The following is a 14011-nucleotide window of genomic DNA, read 5'->3' on the forward strand; positions in this document are numbered from 1 at the left end:
CCAGAGATCAAATTGCCAACATCTGCTGGATCATGGAAAAAGCAAGAGAGTTCCAGAAAAACATCTATTTCTGCTTTATTGACTATGCCAAAGCCTTTGACTGTGTGGATCACAATAAGCTGTGGAAAATTCTGAAAGAGATGGGAATACCAGACCACCTGATCTGCCTCTTGAGAAATTTGTGTGCAGGTCAGGAAGCAACAGTTAGAACTGGACATGGAACAACAGACTGGTTCCAAATAGGAAAAGGAGTACGTCAAGGCTCTATATTGTCACCCTGCTTATTTAACTTATATGCAGAGTACATATTGAGAAACGCTGGACTGGAAGAAACACAAGCTGGAATCAAGATTGCTGGGAGAAATATCAATCACCTCAGATATGCAGATGAACCACCCTTATGGCAGAAAGTGAAGAGGAACTCAAAAGCCTCTTGATGAAAGTGAAAGTGGAGAGTAAAAAAGTTGGCTTAAAGCTCAACATTCAGAAAACGAAGATCATGGCGTCTGGTCCCATCACTTGATGGGAAACAGATGGGGAAACAGTGGAAACAGTGTCAGACTTTATTTTTCTGGGCTCCAAAATCACTGCAGATGGTGATTGCAGCCATGAAATTAAAAGACACTTACTCCTTGGAAGGAAAGTTATGACCAACCTAGATAGCATATTCAAAAGCAGAGACATTACTTTGCCAACAAAGGTCCATCTAGTCAAGGCTATGGTTTTTCCAGTGGTCATGTATGGATTTGAGAGTTGGACTTTGAAGAAAACTGAGCCCTGAAGAATTGATGCTTTTGAACTCTGGTGTTGGAGAAGACTCTTGAGAGTCCCTTGGACTGCAAGGAGATCCAACCAGTCCATTCTGAAGCAGATCAGCCCTGGGATCTCTTTGGAAGGAATGATGCTAAAGCTGAAACTCCAGTACTTTGGCCACCTCATGCAAAGAGTTGACTCATGGAAAAGACTCTGATGCTGGGAGGGATTGGGGGCAAGAGGAGAAGGGGACGACAGAGGATGAGATGGCTGGATGGCATCACTGACTCGATGGACGTGAGTCTGGGTGAACTCCGGGAGTTGGTGATGGACAGGGAGGCCTGGCATGCTGCGATTCATGGGGTCACAAAGAGTTGGACGTGACTGAGCGACTGAACTGAACTGAACTGAAGATTTTGAATCAGTCTTTAACTTCTGTTTGTTCTGTGTGCTTTGTTCTGTGTTGGAACTACTCTGGCCAGTTAAGGCTCAAGTGGTAAAGACCTGCCTGGATTATGTCACCAATGAGTACTTGTGAAGACCCAGAAATTGATCCCCTGCTGGAGCACAGCTTGGAAACCTCCTGTTAGGTAGTTAGAATAGGAAAAAGAAGTCCAAAATGGCAGTGGCTGAAAGATAAAGAAGGGAAAAGCCCATGAAAATAGAACAAAGGAAGATCCGAGGACCAGAGTGAGGACCTCGGGTAAAACAAACAGCACTCCTGGCTAGCCCAATTTACATACGGCAGGCCCAGGGGGAGGAGAAAAAAAACTTATAAAAAGAGGAGCCAACGGGCTGGGGGCCTCTCTTCTCTTCATGTCTTTTGGGTCAGCATGCCCTCACGCATCGAGGATGTATTTTCCTTTACTTTCTAAATAAAATGGAGCTGTAATATGGAGCTGTAACACTGGTCCATTGCTTCAAATTTTTGTTGTGATGAGACAGAACCAAGGAAATTACAAACTCCCTTGACACTCCCACTGCTTACCTTGTCCATGTACATATACATGTTACTGCTACTTTCCTACTAAAATAGCATTGAAGTACCATTTGGATAGTCCCTCTGTTCTTGCTCTTATCATACACAACTACTTCAAGTGGTTGTTCAATGACTTATACCTTGCATACATATATATGGGAAATGTAAGCAGATGAACAAACCAACAATTATACAACAAGGAATGATGAGGATTGTGGGCAACTCAAGAGCATGTGTCCAGATCAAGGATTCAGTCACTTCTTAGCCCAGATAATGTTATTATGAGCCCAGTATAGCAGGCCAGGGAGCAACAGTTAGAACTGGATATGAAACAATGGACTGGCTCAAATTTTGGAAAGAAGTACATCAAGGTTGTATATTGTCACCCTGCTTACTTAACTTCTATGCAGAGTAAATCATGTGAAATGCCAGGCTAGATGAAGCACAAGCTAGAATCAAGATCTCTGGGAGAAATATCAATAGCCTCAGATATGCAGATGACACCACCCTAATGGCAGAAAGTGAAGAGGAACTAAAGAGCCTTTTGAAGAAGGTTAAAGAGGAGAGAGAAAAAGCTGGCTTAAAACTCAACATTCAAAAAACTAAGACCATGGCATCTAGTTCCATTACTTCATGGCAAATAGGTGGGAAAACAATGGAAACAGGGACAGACTTGATTTTCTTGGGCTCCAAAATCACTGCAGATGGTGACTGCAACCATGAAATTAAAAGACACTTGGTCCTTGGAAGAAAAGCTGTGAGAAACCTAGATAGTATATTAAACAGCAGAGATATCATTTTCCCAACAAAGGTCTGTAAGTCAAAGCTATGGTTTTTCCAGTAGTCATGTACAGATGTAAGAGTTGGACCATATAAAAGACTGGGCACTGAAGAATTGATGCTTTCAAATTCTGGTGCTGGAGAAGACTCCTGAGAGTCCTTTGGAGAGCAAGGAGATTGAACCAATCAATACTAAAGGAAATCAGTACTGAATATTCATTGGAAGGACTGATGCTGAAACTCCAATGATTTGGCTACCTGAGGCAAAGATCTGACGTATTGGAAAAGACCCTGATGGCTAAGAAAGATTGAGGATGAGAGGAGAAGGGGGCGACAAGGGATGAGATGGTTGGATGGCATCATCAACTCAATGGACATGAGTTTGAGGAAACTCCAGGAGACAGCGTAGGACCGGGAAGCCTGGCATGCTGCAGTCAATGGGGTTGCACGGAGTTGGATATGACTTAGTGACAGAACAACAACATCGCAAAATCAGGCATCCCTGGTGACTCAGTGGTGAAGAATCCACCTGTCAAGCAGGAGACATGGATTCATGGATCCCTGTGTTAGGAAGATCCCCTGGAAAAGGAAATGACAACCCATTCCAATATTCTTGCCTGGGAATTCCAGGGACAGAGGAGCCTGGCGGGATATCATCCATGGGGTTGCAAAAGGGTCGGACACAATTTAGCAACTGAACAACAATGGCAAAGGCATCATTCTTTCTCTCCTTCTTCTTTCTCCCTTTCCTCTTTCCCCTCTTCTTCCTTCTTCTTCTTATCCAAAAGTTCAGTTTTTATGTACAGTCTCTCTATTTTGAAAATAACCTAGGCAAAATGCATAACACATAAAATGCATGTGAAGATGGATTATTTCCAACAGGCCATCAGTCCAATTCAACTCTGTTTTACAGATGAGAAAACTGAGTCCTCATTAGGTTAACTACAAACACCAAAGTAGTAAAACTCAGAGCAGAATTCTGTATTCCCCAGGTCCACTTCTGTTCCCTAAAGCTGCCTCTCCACTCTGTGGTTCTAGTTGCCATGGGATTAAGTATATCACATTTCTCATTCATTGAATGCAATTTAAAACTATTCTAGTGCATTGTGTTCTTTTTATAATCAATTTGTGTTTTTCATGAACTATGTCTTGTCAAGGAAATATAATTAAACCCTAATCTCCTCTAAACTCAGAAAATCTGTCCACAAAGGTAGAAGAAAAAGCAAACTTTGTTCTGAATAAATAATAGGCCAGCAAGCTGCTCAGAGATAGGAACACAGAAAGAAGTCTCACCCTTGTGTATAATCAAGCAGATATAATCTGTTACATGCATGTTCTCAAAATAAATAATAACTAGTCCTCATGTAACAGGACTTGACAAAACCATTTGTCATGCATTTGTCCTAAATTCACCTGGTAATTAGGGTGACTGTGTTAGCTAACTGTCTTTAGCCAAAGAAAAATAAACTTCTCTTATCTTTATGACAGGTGGGAAGGCAGCCAATAAAGTAAGACCCCCACCCTTTCACAAAACCTGGGAGATGGGGCACCATTTTATGTATTTTCAAAGAAATGATGCCCTGGTCCTGGAGAAAGACACTCCTGAGTCATAAAACTGGAGACAGGCTCATGTAGTTTTAAAAAAGATTTACATATATGTCAAAGAACAGTCTTATGGACTCTGTGGGAGAGGGAGAGGGTGGGAAGATTTGGGAGAGTGACATTGAAACATGTAGAATATCATATAAGAAACGAGTTGCCAGTCCAGGTTCGATGCGCGATACTGGATGCTTGGGGCTGGTGCACTGGGACGACCCAGAGGGATGGTGTGGGGAGGGAGGAGGGAGGAGGGTTCAGGATGGGGAGCACGTGTGTGCCTGTGGCGGATTCATTTTGATATTTGGCAAAACTAATACAATTATGTAAAGTTTAAAAATAAAATAAAATTTAAAAAAAAAAAGAATAAAAAAAAAAAAAAAACTTAAAAAAAAGAGACAGCAGAGAAGGCAATGGCACCCCACTCCAGTACTTTTGCCTGGTAAATCCCATGGACAAAGGAGCCTGGTAGGCTGCAGTCCATGGAGTCGCTAAGAGTCAGACACGACTGAGTGACTTCACTTTCACTTTTCACTTTCATGCATTGGAGAAGGAAATGGCAACCCACTTCAGTGTTCTTGCCTGGAGAATCCCAGGGACAGGGGAGCCTGGTGGGCTGCCGTCTATGGGTCGCACAGAGTCGGACACGACTGAAGTGACCTAGCAGCAGCAGCAGCAGCAGCAGCAAAGAGACAGAGGAGAAACATAGAAATTTTCTAAATGGAATGCTTTTAAAAAAGTGAAGAGGATCTCTTTCCTTAATTTCAATAGGGAGTATTAAGCCTCTTATTTTTAATCTGTATCTGTCCTTACAAACCACATACAAGGGTGTTATAATTTCAGGTTGAATTGAATTCATCTGGCATCCCTAGTGATTTAGCTCTTTAATAATATTTATTTTTGTAGATTATCTAGTTTTATGATTTTTACAACTGGAAAAATTTAATTCCTTCACCAAGAAGTATATATATATATTATTTTTATTTCTGCATCAGAGCTAGAAAAACAAATACTGAGCAATCTACATTTTATGTAAATTAAGCATAGGATAGTCAATTTATGTTTTTAAAATCACATTCCTATTTCCAATATGGAGATATTTTCTTCATAATCTAAGCACACAGATTCATTTTGTAAGGTATCATAAAATTGCTCTCAACCATGAGTTTTAACTCATAATTTGCTCGTCTCCTTGGCACACTCCAGCACTTTGCACTAGCTGTCTTTCTCTTTAATTATTGCTTCACTGAGTGGTCTAGACTTTCTGTATTTTTCTTCAGTCTAAGGTGTCTAACTCTCCATACTTCTTGTAAATGTGTGTGTGAGTATGTTAATCTCTTTCCATTTTAGGTTGGATACAAGGAAGTAGCTTGACAAATACAATTGTAACTACTTTATCCACATTCTAACTTCTGCTATAAGTTTTCAAAAAGAAACATTTTCTCAAATTTTTGTGCTAGATCATTTGCTAAATGACTGCCAATAATTCCTTCTCTGTGCACTCCTGTCATTTGTTCCATAAAGAGCTAAAGTCTGTTTCCTTCCTTTCAATCTTGACTGATTTGTTACTGACTTTGACCAACAGAGGGCAGAGGAAATGGTTCAACGCGGGTTCTGTGCCTCAGTATTGAGGGTGGTCAGCTTCTATCAATTGTCTGAGAAGCCAGCTATTTGGTTAAGTTGGATAGCCTTCATGGATGAGACTCCATGTCACACAAGGGAAAAAGACACCCTATGTAACTGAGGGACTTCCCAGGTAGCTCAGTGGTAAAGAATCCACCTGCCATTGCAGGAAACCTGGCTTCCATCCCTGGGTCAGGAAGATCCCCTGGAGTAGGAAATAGCAACCCACTCCAGTATTCTTGGCTGGAAAATTCCATGGACAGAGGAGTCTGATGAGCTATAGTCCATGGGTTTCCAAAGTAGGATACAACTGAGTATGCTTGTGCATGTAACTGAGTCTGAAGACTCAGGTTGACACCTGAGGTTCAGCGATCTCAGATGACACCACCCAACATAAGGTTCTGGAAAAGTGATAGAGGCCATCATCAACCTTCAGTAGGGCTGCCCTAGCTAACACCATGTGAAATAGAGGACCCATCCTCACGGAACTCTGGCTAAATTTCTGGCCCACAGAATCAGAGATAATAAAATAGTTATTTTTATGTACTAAGTCATAAGGAAATTTACTATGAAGAAAGAATATATTGAAATAGACATACTCATAAAATATGAAATAGAGATAAGAGTTGGCAATCATCTAATGAACTGGCTCTGAATAAACTGGAAATTACATTTGTTGATATTGTAGAGAATTCCCTATTTATAAGACATTTTAATAAATATTCTCAATGTCTTGGTCAAAGAGATACTATTATTTAAGTCATTAGATAGCTGAGAAAATTGATGCATGAAGAGGTAAAATTATCTGTGCAAAAACACATTAAATCAGAGAACAGGGATTTGAACTCTTGTTCTTTCAAACAAAATTTTTTAATTTAAAAAATCCAGGTACTTAACTACTTCTGCTATGTTGCCAAACTGGCCATATTTGCCAAATAAACTATTTATTCATTCAACAAATACTTCTGTGCCAGTTTTATTCAAGGCACCATTCTAAGTGCTAAAGATAAAGAGAGAGTGAGAGACCAAATCCCTCCCTCATGAAATTTTCACTTTAGTGAAGGTAAACAGATAACAAACAGGTACATATTAAGCCAAACAGTGTGAAGTGCTATAGATAAAGCAAGATGGTAGATGTAGGAGTATGGGGGATATAAATGGAAATGTTCTTTTAAATAGGATGATCCCGGAGGAGGGCATTTTTTCTATAGTTACCTTTAAGAAGAGATAGAAAAGGACTTCCCTGGTGATCCAGCAGTTAAGGTCCTGTGCTTCCACTGCAGGGAGCACAGGTTTGATCCCTGGTCGGGAAACTGAGATCCTACATGCTTCACAGTGAAGAGAATGTGAAAGTCACTCAGTTATGTCCGAATCTTTGCAACCCCATGGACTATACAGTCCATGGAATTCTCCAGGCCAGAGTACTGGAGTGGGTAGCGTTTCCCTTCTCCAGGGGACCTTCCCAACCCAGGGATCGAACCCAGGTCTCCCACATTACAGACAGATTCTTTACCAGCTGAGCCACAATGGAAGCTGTGCATCAGAACATGGCCACAAAATAAATAAATAAAAATGTTTAAAAAGAGAGAGAGAGACTGAAGTAGAAGGAAAGTAAATCCAAGTGGCTGGAGCAGAATGAGTGATGGGGAAGTTAAGAGGTATAGTGTGCAGAATTCTAAGATGGCTCCCCAAATCTCAGCACCCTGGAATCACAGCCAGTACAGATCTCATCCTTTCATAAAAGAATGTATCAAAAAAATATAGCAAAGGCTCATCATCCCCTTGCTTAGGTGATATTGTATGTCAAAGATGAAGAGCTGTCTTTCACATCATTAAGTAGCTTTGTTAAGACTTCACTTAAGCTATGCTCAGATTCTTTACTCACAAAAACCAGGATATTTAATGTGTGGCTTTCAGCTACTAACTTTGTGGTAATTTATATACAACAATAGAAAACTGATACAGGAATAAAAGAGATTGCTGTGGTCATGTAATGGAATATGAGTAAGAACCAGTCAGCTCACCTAAGACTTGTAAGTCACAGTAAGATGTCTGTGAAAGAACTGTTGTTGATCTGGTTGTAATATTGTGATATAATTATGCAATACGTCACCATTGGGGGAAAATAGTTAAGAGAAAAAAGGGGCAAATAAAGGAGAATTTGATGAGGGAGACAGTCATGGAGACTATTACCCTAAGTGCAGTGAGATACTATGAAGTTTTTTAAGCAAGAGTATGATCTATTCTATTATTTGCTTTTTAAATACTTTATATTTAATTATTCTCCTGTCCACTTTTATTTTCTTCTATAATGGTCCTGAAAATTATTTCCTTGATAAAAAAATCTAATGACTACCTAACAGTCAACAATTTCAACTTTTCTTAAATCATTTGGTATTTTCCTTATTCTCTAATTGCAATATAAATTTTAAATTCTGCCTTCTGCTGTATTTCTGACACATAGTATCTTCCATTAATCTTTGGCATTCCTGGGGTCCCTCAGGAATCTAGTCAGATCCGGCTTTGACTTTTGCATACCAGAAGAGGTTGGAGAACTGGTTGGAGAATTCCAGACCATCTTTAGGGTTTCCCTGGTGGCTCAGATGGTAAAGAATTCTCCTGCATTGCAGGGGACCTGGCTTTGATCCCTGGGCTGGGAAAATCCCCTGAAGATGGGAATGGCTATATACTCCAGTATTCTTCCCTGGAAGATTCCACAAACAGAGGAGCCTGGTGGGCTACAGTCCATGAGGTTGCAAAAAGTCAGACATTACAGACCATCTTTGAAAGAGTCAAGCTGAACAAGGCTCATCTTTCATTACTGCCCCCAGTTTTCTCTCTCTTTGAATATATCAATGATAATTCTATCACAGTTTGTTAGAGAAACATCTTGAGAAGGCTGAAAAATATCCTCTTGTGAGTACCACCTTTGCCCTTCATCTGAAGATGTGTATCCTGAAGTCTCTTACTATCTGCTTTCTTCCTGTGGACTCCTAACACATTCAGCTTGACATCTTGGCTTTGAGACCTTCTATTTCCTGAACTGGTAGACTGGAAAATTATTTTTTAAACTATAGATCCCATATATTAAAGTGAGAAAGGCTTAGGAAAAATACTAGAAATTAAAGGAAAATTTTTTTAACATTAGATAATGTATTTATTTAATATAGAAAGAGCAAAGTGCAAGAGAGCAAGAGGGAAAATATATCAACCAGAACAGCCTTGACTTTTCACCCAAAATAGCCCTACTCATTTCCATCTGAGGCCAAATTCAGTGGTTGGTAGCAAATTTTGCAAACTTCAGCTCATTATGGATGTTGACCTTCCTGCACTATTCTTGCCAATCCATGCTATAGTCCTATATTTAGAGTTATTTGTCTTCCTTTTGGTTATCTGTCTTCCTCTCCGTTTTCTGTGCATGTCTTTTTATGATATGTAGATATAATAAAGTTCTCTGCATCGTTATGCCATTTTCTTCCCCTATCAGCCTTCTTTCCTTCCTCATTAAAATAATTTGAGATTTGCATTGATAGAGTCTTGTCATTAGCACTTTTTGCTACCTTTCTGAGCTTCTACATTTTTCATATCTGAAGTTTTTGAAGTCTTTCGTCTTAAAGTCTAGAGTACCCATTTAATGAATGTCCCTCCTGAGATACTCCAAATTTTTAAAAATGACATGGCCAGTTTTTCCAGTCTCTTGTCACTGGCACTTTATGAACAAAATTCTCCTTGCTGATCAAAATTGGGCCCAAAATGATAGTTCCTATAATCACTTCCTTAACCCTCCAGGGCAGGAAAAGGTCCATAAGACCAGGCAAGACTTTGTCAGTTGTTCTGTTCAGGTAGAACAGACTTTCAAAAGATGAATAGATTGTTGAAGTTTCTGTGTCACCTCTATAGATTCCATTGCAACAGTTTTGTGATTGTATAAGATACACATCACCAACTGATTTCCTCTAACAGATAGCTGTAAATTTTTGCCATACTAGAATTATCTATTCTTTTCCTTTATCTCACTTAATACATTAACTTCCATCCATATTAAGGTTTATAAATGTCTTTGCCAAATATACAGTTTTATAGTATAAAGTGATGTTTATCTTCAATTCTGAGTCCATGATTATGAAATTTGAAGAACTTAGTAAAATTCATATAATGAGGATGATTATTTTCATCATTAGAAATTCTCATGCATCTCTCTAGCTTGTGACTGTTTCATGTCATCAATCAGCATCCATGTGCTGATTGAAGATTGGATTAATGTTGGAAATGGGATGACTGAACACTGAAAGGCCCTGTAAGTATGTTGCTGCTGTTCAGTCTCTAACTTATATGCACAAATCTTTTAAAATTGAGCAGAAAGAACTCAGTCAATAGATGATACCAAAAAGCAGCAGTAGGATATGGCAATGAGATTTGAATAAAAGATTACAATAATAAGAGTCCTTAACCTTTCTGTGTGTTTAACTGGAAAGTGAACAGGATGATAATAGTGCCAGATTTATGGGAAGGTTAGTGAAATGAACTGATCTAGAATGAAAAGACTAGAAACATTTTTTAAAACCATATTGCATTCCAGGTATCAGAAATATATCTGACCAAAATAATAAAATCTACATATTATGATATACACAAATCCCTCCTTTAGGTAAAGGAATGTTCCAGCAATGAATAGCTTTGTTTTTTCCAGAGAAAATTCAGATTCCATTTGATGAGTATGTTACCATGAACATCAATAGCAGAGTATCTGTGGGTTAATAATGAAGAAATTTTCTGTAACAAGCTGAACACTTCTAAAACATTTGATAATTTTAGACATTGATTTTGAAGAAATGGAGATACATGTTTCAAAGTGGCCTTCAAAATATTCTCCTTTGTCCATAGAAATAAAAATATAAGTGAAGATTTCCTTGTTATAGAAAGAAACTGTACAATGATCAAAGACTGTTGTAATTAGAACTGCCTAGAACTAATTTCTGCTTCCCTGGTGGCTCAGACAGTTAAGAATCTGCCTGCAATGCAGGAGACCTGGGTTTGATCCCCGGGTTGGAAAGATCCTTGGGGGAGGGCATGGCAACCCACTCCAGTATTCTTGTCTGCAGAATCCCCATGGACAGAGGAGCCTGGTGGCTAGAGTCATGTGGCCGCAATGAGCTGGACATGACTGAGCAACTAAGCATAGCATATAGAACTAATATGTATTTCAAAAAAGTTATGACTAAACTGTGAAGATACATCTGGGTAAAAACCTGTATGTCAACAAAGATCCCTCAGAGTAGTTATTTTTGCTGAAAACAATTATTCAATCGGTCATGGTATATGTTTCTACATTGTCTACAGTATCATTTGATGGCTTCTATAAAAACTACATGTAAAAAATAAATTCCTGGATAAGAATCCCTGTATCTACTAGACCAAATTAATTTTAAATAAACAAATGATTTATCACTACTGATATCATAATTAGAGTGATATATTTATTCAAATGTAAGTAATTATTTCCTATTCTGTATGGTGTTTAAGAGAGCAGAGAATAAAGATGGAAAGAGCACCGTTATTAATTATCATTTTTCCATCCAGGCCCTTTGCTAGATGCTTTATGTGTATTATCTCAGTTTTAAAGAATATTTAGTCCTATCACTCTATCCTCATTGTGGCAACAGAAAGAAGCATATTTAACCATTTCAAAGTAAAAAAAATGTCTAAGTAAATGGCACAGATTAAGATGTAGGTAGGATGAAGTCTGTATATTCCTAACTCTATAATCTTAGCGCTCTCTTCTTAAAAGAAAGAGCCTTTATCCCTCAGTAGAATTCTACCTATTCTACCCAATTCTACCCAAACATTCTAGCTGAGTCAATTACATGACAAAGAGATGGAAGTGGGTGGAAAATAAAGCAAAGCACAGAAATTAATACAGCTGATCCTTGAACAACATGAGTTTGAACTGTACAGGTCCACTTATACACAGACTTTTTTTCACCGAATACATCCTACAGTATAACACACAAACTACTACAGTCGGCTGCATCCACGGACATGGGAGAACTATGCATATGGAAGGTGATTATAAGTTATACCAATACACAAATTTTCCATTTCAAGGATGGTGGGTATCTCTAATATTCTATTATCTCTAATACTCCTGTTATCCAAGGGTCAACTGTATATTATATCAAAAATCCATAAAGAACTTTTTATAAATGTCAACCCAGCATATTAGTTTTCTCGGGCACCATAGTAAGTGTCACAGACTGTGTAACTTAAATACTGGAAATTTGTTTTTTCCCAGTTTTGGAGACTGGAAATCTGAAATCCACATATCGGCAGGGTTGGTTCCTTTGCAGGTCTCTCTCCTTGACTTGACTTGTAGATCATTTTCCCCCTGTATGCATCTATGTCCTAATTTCCTCTTCTCCCAAAACACTCAGTCCCAGTGGGTTAGAGCCCAACTCTACTAACCTCCAATTAACTTAATTACCACCTTAAAAACTCTGTCTTCAGATATTGTCACACTCTGAAGTTATGGGGGTTAGGACTTCAACAAATGAACTGGAGGCAGGGCATATGTCAGCCCATAACACCCAGCCAAATGTAAAATGCTTGAAAAATTTGAAGCAGGAATTATTATTACAATTTCTCCATGTTATTTCTAGCTTTCCAACTAAAAATCAATGAAACAAATGTATTTATCAAAGTTGCCCAAGGACAGTCTACCAAGCTTAATAAGATCTTTAGTCTCATATGCCTAGGGACAGGTCTACCTGTGCATAACAAAATTATACAAGTCGTTGAGGAAGTTGATCCACACTATGAAAAACTATTGACAGTAATACACAAGAAGTTGCTCTCAATTTTGTTTCTGTTGCTTTGGTGGGTTTTGCTTTTGCTTTTTTTTTTGCCAAAGTTATTGCTTAATAAGGGCATTTCCTGCATCATATAAATAAGAGAAAAGAGAGCTGATATATTTATATTCTGGATGACATCTAAAATTCATTTTTTAAATGCCAAGGTTATAATTGTTTGTTTGTTTGTTTGTTTTGATATCTGAGTTTTGCCTCTTAGTAGATGGTGAAACTCCCTGTAATTGTAATAAAAGAGTAGGTGAAGACCATAAAAGACAAGAAAACACCCAATGAAATATGCCCCTGAGTAGTAAATTATATACTTTTCACACCTAGAAAATAATCACCCACCAGAAATGATCTATAGGAACAGAGCAATTAGTTCAATTCTTTCTGTAAGATAATTCACTTATTGTTTTAAAAATGGGTTCCAAGATTTCAGTTTTAATATAAGCTTTAAAAGTATAAGCATACTTAAAATTGTGCTAAATGATGATATTTCTTATTTGGGAGAACAATAATAATTTCTTTCTAAATCATAATCATATCACTAAGTACAAAGCTAAACAATTATGTATAATTTGTAATTTTGCAAGATATATCATTAAAAATTAGAAATAATTACATCTATAATGTGTTAGAGCCAATACATTATGTAAAATTATCTTCAGAGATTTTTAAAATACATGAAAAATTACTAAACTTTAGCTTTGAAGGGCAAATGATTATTTTATTGCTTACTGTGGGAGACACCCATGGTTAGGCCTTCAAAATTTGAATATTCTTAAAAACACATTTTGCCTTGATTAAAATAACATATTCAGAGATATTTAAAAGATGTTTAATTGAAACTGAGGTGACTTACAATGTATACTTGAAATGCTTAAAGTCAAACCTCTCTTACCCAGTATTTATTTCTTAGTCTTCCTATTTCCAATGCAGTTCCATTGACCCCCTAATGAGACATTTTATACCTTTTTTTCTTTTTCTATTTGTCTCTACCCCATAAAAGTTTAATACCACAGATATATTGTAAATCAGTTAATGTACTGTATCTATATCTATACATTATACATAAAATATAGTAAGTTTTTTTTTTAACTCTTAAGGACAAATTTTTGTCCCCTTGAGGGTGATATTAACCCATTGGGAATTCATGCTACAGTATGTACAGTAGTATATTGCCTGTCATGTAGTAACACAACAAATGTTTCGTGTCAAACATTTAGAAGAGAATTTCTTAATATGGTGTCCACAGAAACCTCACAGACTCCTAAGTGGGCGCACTAAAATCATCTGGGAAAAAACTGGTTCATCAGAACTGTTCTGAGGAGGTTCAAAGCTTCCACTATATTAAAGAAATTGAGAAGTACTGTTTTTAAGACTCACAGACTTAGAGAATGAACTTATGGTTGCCTGGGAGATGGATAGCAGG

This window comes from Bos indicus, chromosome 20, assembly GCF_029378745.1.
Source record: "Bos indicus isolate NIAB-ARS_2022 breed Sahiwal x Tharparkar chromosome 20, NIAB-ARS_B.indTharparkar_mat_pri_1.0, whole genome shotgun sequence".
Classification (NCBI taxonomy): domain Eukaryota; kingdom Metazoa; phylum Chordata; class Mammalia; order Artiodactyla; family Bovidae; genus Bos; species Bos indicus.